Source organism: Schistocerca piceifrons, chromosome 5, assembly GCF_021461385.2.
Source record: "Schistocerca piceifrons isolate TAMUIC-IGC-003096 chromosome 5, iqSchPice1.1, whole genome shotgun sequence".
In the NCBI taxonomy this organism is placed as follows: domain Eukaryota; kingdom Metazoa; phylum Arthropoda; class Insecta; order Orthoptera; family Acrididae; genus Schistocerca; species Schistocerca piceifrons.
Genome location: NC_060142.1, coordinates 351,127,873 through 351,135,429, shown reverse-complemented (window position 1 = coordinate 351,135,429; position 7,557 = coordinate 351,127,873).

Here is a 7,557-nt window from a genome sequence, read left to right as displayed (position 1 = left end):
GAAATCAGAACTTTTGTGACAGTTCTCCTAGCAGTTAATGCTATAGGAAACTGGGTTCCTCCAATGTTTCTGTTCCCTTGTAAAACTTTCTGGGGCGATTTCCTGTGAGGTGGGCCTCTGGATTGTATTGTAGCTGCTAACGGTTGTAATGGATACAGGGACTTCGATTTGTGAAGCATTTTGCAAAACATATTAAACCTTCTCTAGAAGAGAATGTTTCATCTTCTGGACAGCCAACGATTGTTGAATTTTGTAGAGAGAATGGAATATTTCTTTTGTTATTCCTGCCTCGCTGCTCATATCGCCTTCATTCGCATGGTAATTTATGAACCCTTCAGGTGTTATGTGAATTCTGCAATGGATTCGTGGATGAAATGCCTCACAGGAAGTAGAATGATAATATATAATATTCCAGAAATTGTTGCTATTTTCTTTCCTCAAATAGTAGCAAGCAATAATTTGGGTTCTCTGCTGTTGGTATTTGTCCATTGTCCATTTTCAAGAGTCGAATTTCGCCTCATTCCAAATTACAGACAGAAAAAATTCCAGAAAACAAGCGTGGTGGTCTTAATGATATATTTAAGTCCATACTAGAATTCCCGAACTTAGACTTGAGAAAATTGCAAATAAAAGGAAAACAAGTATCGATAAAAAAAATTCCCAAAAGCCAAAGACAAATCACCCGTTCATAAGATTTCTGTTTCAGGACGACGAAACTGGGAACAATGCAGATGATACTGAATTTTATTATTATAATATTATTATTATAAAAAGAGGGTACCAGGAGAGGAAAGGGTGCAGTGCTCAACATGTTGAGAGTAGGCTCCTGATAGATGCGCAAAGGGAGAAGAACATTACGAGTACCCTAGCCGTTATTTTACATCACAATTATGTTTACTACTTGCTTCTCTAACAAATGTTGGAAATATTTTTTATACCTTACTGTTGAGATATTTTATCTTGATAAATAAATATTAAATTGCAATTCTCTTTATATAAGGCCTTAACAATTATAACAGGTAGTAAATAAATATTTATATAAATCTATGTAAATACTCTATGTAACGAAGTATTTTGAAGAAGATATTTCCAGATTATCTACACCACATAAATATATTTCAGTTTGCTGATGCACACCTGCGAACGGACGTAACATACGGCAGATTTAAACATAAATTTAAATACTGAGAAAAATAAAATATAGTTATTACTAATGAAAACATGTTCATAATTGCAAAAAATAAAGATTTAATTCAATGAAGTACATATTTTCTCCTGATGGGTGGAATGTTAATTACAAAAAAAAGCTGATTTTTTTTACCATTGACCCCAGGCTGCCCGGCGTATAAGGCACCAGATTTACAGTTGGGAGAAGATACGTACAAAATCCAATTCTGCAAATCCTAAGTTTCGTTTTCTGTGGTTTCTCGAAATCAATTCAGATGAATTCAAAACGGTTTCTTTCAAAAGATCGCTAATAAATTTCCGTCTCTTTTTATCTAGCTGAGCTACTGATCCATCTTTAATAACCTTGCCGCTGGTGCGACGATAAAAATCAGCCGTCCTTCTTTCTTCCTTCCTTAGACCTTACCATTCCGGCTGTATTGATTTGTTCGGAATGGTGAGGTGGACGCAGCTGTGGAATAATCTCCTGCATCCAGCTATGAGTATTACGTTCCTCCGCTAATATTCTAATCATAACAACCTCATGTCGGGTTGTGCGATACTGTTGTCGTTCTGTGTTTTTGGGCTGCGTAGTCGATCCGTTGCCCACAGCTGACTCCTCAGACCTCACTTGCACTACCACTTTTCTGAAATGCTCTTCGTAGACAGGTTACGTGAAAAGTGTTTCTTACGACGGGAACTTATGCAGTGATTTGTGATCCAAAACAATCTACCGTGCACCTTTGAAAAATAAAATGTCAAAACTAACGTCGCAACTATACGTGATTCGAAACAACGAATACTGTAAACAAACTTCTTAACAATTCAGTTGACCTTTTTGCATCATCTCGCTCATCAGGTTCCTGAAATTAGATCTCAAAGAAAAATAGTAACTGCCTCTTCAACGGGGCAATTTCAGCTATACTATCACCTAACGGACACAAAATAAAGATTGTGCTCTGAGGTGTCTACATCTCTCCTCTCAAATATTGTAGAATATTAAAGATGAATCTATTTAAAATATCTAAAACAGGAAACTAGCAACATAAAAATTCAGATAAAATTTCACCCACTTTGTCGCTTCTCCCCCCCCCCCCCCCCCAACTGCGTGTAGCAACGTATAAAGTAAAATTGTCCATGTAGCTCATATAAAAAAAACTGGTACACCCCTTATAAAATTGCAGAATGAAAGTTGAAATTAGATCTCTGGAAAGTTTGGCTGGCTGATCACTCTATAAAAAAAGTATTAATAATAATCTAGTGATAGTTAAATATTGAGGTCAGCCACTTCCCAAAATCTTAAAATTCTGACTATATTCTTCTGATAAAGTAGAGCGTTACCACTGATAAACAAGCCTTTGCGCTTTCTGTGGCACAATGTGTGTAGGACGCTTTCGACACCACACTGACTGGGAATAATACGATTGCATTAGGTATTGATTGTGTGAATATTGTTCACAGCCAGAGAAGAGAGAGAGAGATTCTTAGAGTGCTGCAGGAAACCTCGCACTTACTCCGGCTATATTCAGTAGTGACTATATGACCTCCAGACAAACAAAGATTCAAAGAAGTACTGTACAGTGCAGAATGCATTTGTTTGGGCAGTTTGAGAGAGTCATAGAAACGCTCATCAACGGCAGACTGCAAGATAGACGCTATACATAGAAAATTACACCCAAGCTTTCGAGACTCACTGGGGCTATTATAAGTCGATAAATAAACAATTCCTCCAAAATATGTTGTGCTTAATGATGAGTATGATTGGATTATTGAAATTTGAGCTGTCGCAGAGCGATATCGACAGCTCTTTGCACATACCATCCCGGTATGGACGAGGAGGGTGCAGGGAGGCGGAGGGCAGTGGTATGGTATTCCGCTACAGAGCATACTTTGGCTTTCTCAGTGCAGAAGCTGGTATCAAGTGCAGCCTGCATGTTGTTCTGCAACTAACTACGACTGGTGCCTACTGTTAGTCTCAATTTTGTAGTTCATGGACACAAGCTCTTTAATATTCTATCGACTGTTTGTATGCTGGCGCCTGTAATTTCTGCCATTTGTTAACCGGTTCAGTTATTCACCGTTTTCTCCATAGCATGGGTTTTACAGTTACAGTTGCCTGTAATTTCCGTCATAGCGCTCCTTCAGTAACCATAAAATTTTTCTTTTTTTTTGCGTATGCGCCAGCTTATGTGCCAATACTCGAGCCGAGAATTTTTATAGACCTTTTTCCTTTACTAGTTCTTGACGTACCTTAAAATTATGTGGTTTACTTATCCACCTCATTTATAAAATATTTGTGTAGCGTCTGTAGCCCCACAGTTCAGTTTCTCTAGATTGCTGCTTACTCGTTCCACTATTTGTGTCTGACTTTAAATGTATTTTTGCTCTTCAGGTGGGTGCACTCAACGACTGGGATATGACTTTCAAACGATAGAGCACAGAAAATGTACCTTAGAGCGAAATGCAAACTGAAATCAAAATGATTTCCAGTTTGCTCAGCCGCACTGCCATCCTCATGTTTGGAATTCTCTCTGTTGTGATTTAAGGCAACACTTGCAGCTAATATCTTCAGTTGATTTACAATGGATCCTCCTCCTTGCAAACTCGTATTCTGCATTTGACGAGAAAACAATCCCATCATCAAATGGCAAGAAGCAAATGCCCTTTTATTCTCAGACTGATGGAAACGTTTATATCGAATACCACTCTGGCGACTAAAACGTGCGTTATATTGCTACGTTATTCAGTTGAGATGGTTCAAATGGCTCTGAGCACTATGGGACTTAATTGCTCCGGTCATCAGTCCCCTAGAACTTAGGACTACTTAAACCTAACTAACCTAAGGACATCACACACATCCATGACCGAGGGAGGATTCAAACTTGCGACCGTAGCGGTGGCTCGGTTCAAGACTGTAGGGCCTAGAACCGCTCGGTCGCTCCGGCCGGCCGTTATTTAGTTATTGTCGCTTTACCTAATATGGGAGGAATCGTGTGTGAACAACATGGTAGAGCACTTGCCCGCGAAAGGCAAAGGTCCCGAGTTCGAGTCTCGGTCGGGCACACAGTTTTAAGCTGCCAGGAAGTTTCATATCAGCGCACACTCCGCTGCAGAGTGAAAATCTCATTCTGGAAACATCCCCCAGGCTGTGGCTAAGCCATGTCTCCGCAATATCCTTTCTTTCAGGAGTGCTAGTTCTGCAAGGTTCGCAGGAGAGCTTCTGTAAAGTTTGGAAGGTAGGAGACAAGGTACTGGCAGAAGTAAAGTTGTGAGTACCGGTCGTGAGTCGTGCTTCGGTAGCTCAGATGGTAGAGCCCTTCCCGGGAAAGGCAAAGGTCCCGAGTTCGAGTCTCGGTCGGGCACACAGTTTTAATCTGCCAGGAAATTTCATATCAGCGCACACTCCGCTGCAGAGTGAAAATCTCATTCTGGAAACATACAAATTGCTTTTACGTTTTAACGGATTGTATGTTGTGTTCCTGAGATGAAAATGGGAAACATTATGTAATGTGCCTAGACAGATGTCGAAAAACTGCTCGAAAGATACGCTTCACTCAAGCCGGGTAGCAGGGTCGTTAGTCAGGTGCGTAAATTTGACTCCTGCCTGATACACACCCCAGTCTCTTAGCTGTAGACGTATGCATTACGCTACACGATGTCGTCTGAACTATTGTAATTAGTACGGGAATCAGTTATAAGCATCACGTAATACTGTGGCAGCGGTGCTATATGCGTCAGAAAGGAATTTCGGCTGACGGTTGTTCAGCTAAATTCTTACAGGTAATGACTAGTCTCAGAAAATTCCTCTTTTTTAAAAAATTTATATTGCGTTGTTCTTGGAAGAATTATATGCAGTTTCGTCGAATATCACAAATATGTACTGCTACTACCGACGTGTGAAGTGATATCTAAAAGTTCCCGAAATTTGAATTTTACGCGCAGATGGTTACGAATACACTGAATTACCGATAGGTGTCTTCTCGAATCGGTGTGGCAAGTGCTTGCGAACTGACTGGTTTGGTCATTTGCTGACGAGCGTCTTTCAGTTGTCGTGTTTCCGTGTGTTTGAGGTTTTTCAATGGCTGCCCTGAAAGAGCAGCGTTTCTGTGTGAAATTTGTTTTAATTTTGGAAAACCGCTTCAGAAATCCACCAGATATTGAAGCAGTCTCTTGGTGACAACACTGTCAGACTGAAACTGGCTATTGGTGTAAACATTTGAAAGATGGCCGACCATCGACTGATGACGACAACCGTTCCCGTTGGCCTCGGCTGGCGTCGTACCAGAAAATGCTTACAGGGAGAGGGATCTGATTCCGCAAGACTGTAGGCAGATCGTCCAAGACACGTTGCGTATAAGTTATGGCGCATGTGACATTATTCTGTCCGACGAATTGCATATGTGAAGGACTGCCACGAAATTTGTGCCGTTACTGCTGCAAGACGATGAGAAGCAACATAGCATGGAAATCTGCTGGAACTTAAGAAACTGCTTCAGGACGCTACTAACTTTCTTTCAAATATGGTCACTGAAATTAGGTTTAAGGTTATGACACTGAAACTAAGCAGCAAACGTCGCGGTGGAAGAGTCCATTTTCACTTCGGCTAAGAGAAGCTCGACAACTGAAGAGTAACATCAAGAAGTGTTAACTTCTTGTCGTGCTACTGACTGGGTTATTCATAAAAAGTTTGTCTTTTCTGGTGAGCCAATAAGTAACGAGCTTTACTTTTATCACCTAGTACATCATATATAACGACTTTTCTTAGGTTACCGTAGTTAGCTTTTTATATATTTTTTTAATTTTATGCTAGAAGAATCTAGTTTACACTATATCAACGTACTGGCCATTGAGTTGTACACCTGCATTCTCTGTAATTTTTTACGTATTTTATGTTACATTCTTCTTAATACTGATAAATTGCACCTTGCAGCACTAGGTTTAGGCTCATTATGTTTTAATGTTATTTACAGAGCCATTGTTTGTATTATTACGCTGTCACACTCAACCAGTTTTCATATTGCCACGTCTCCTCCTTTCTTTGCCTTAACTTAAATCTGAAGATCAGTGGTTTTGATCTGACTAGCAGATCACCATTAATAAAAGAAAAAAGATCCAGGCGATGTCTTTCATTCATTAAAGAGTTCTATAGTGTTATTCTAAAACGTTCGAGGGAAGATTTGAGGAGAAAACGGTGGCTGGATACTCCACCATGATAATGCACGACTTCATAAGGCTTACATTATTCCGAATTTCTTCGCTAAAGCCTTCCGCATCAGCAGTACTCACCAAACTTGCTCCATGTAACTTCTTCTTTTTCGCCTAGAAAAAATCAAGTCATGGGGGTGAATATTTGATATAGTGGAGGAGATTCAGGCGGAGTCGCAGAGGTTACTAAACACCCTAACAAAAAAGACCTCCAGGATACATTTCGGAAGTGGCTGAAACTTTGGAATCGGCGTATTATCCTAAGGGACTGTTTTGACGATAATGGTGCAGAACATTCATCTACGTAAGACGTAATTATTTTAATTAATATTTTCGGGAACGTTTGGATACTACTTTGGACATAAATTGAGGGTGATTGACAACTGCAGTGCTGGAGATTGGTTTTGACGCTTCTTATTGACAAAAGAAGCTTTTCACATGGCCCAACGAGTCTGAGTGGACTCCAGTCCAGACCTTTTAATTCCAGTGAAAGTTACCTTCCTTGCGACTGTATCTTTTATTTAATTTTGATATCTGTCTCATATATGCACTATCGATTTCAAGACAGTGTTGTCTCATCTTCAGATACCTGTGCAACAGAAAGCACATCTTCAGTAATCTACATTAAATTCATCATGTAACTACAGATGCTGGTCAGTTATACGTCTGTTACCATACATACATGCATAGACGACATAGTACTCAAATAAAGTAATTATGTATAACAACAAATAAAGAATGCATACGGAATACTGCTTGGGGTAAATCCATATGTCAAGACGTCTGTATCAGTGATATCTAAGAGTACGTAGAGGGATTCTGACTGGGATTGCCAGTCAGAATGCTACATTTCGTTCATATGTATTGTATTTTATCAAAGAGAGAGGGGGCGGAGGCAAAATATTTTATTGCCAGTGTTTAAAACCGTGGAAATGTGTGCGTACTTGTCTCCTACATTGTACAAGTTGTTATGATTGATGTTGTGACAACCGGTGACATCTAGCGGTCGGATCTGTGATAAAAGCTGTTGGTGACAGTATTGAATTTTTTGTTCAAATCTCAAAGCTATTGTTATCTGTAATTATTTTATTTGACTACAGTTTCTTGTTTACCTGTGTGGATGTTGGGTGACGTATACTTGACCAATATCTGTAGTTACGCAATCAATGTAAAGTTGACGTTCGCAAG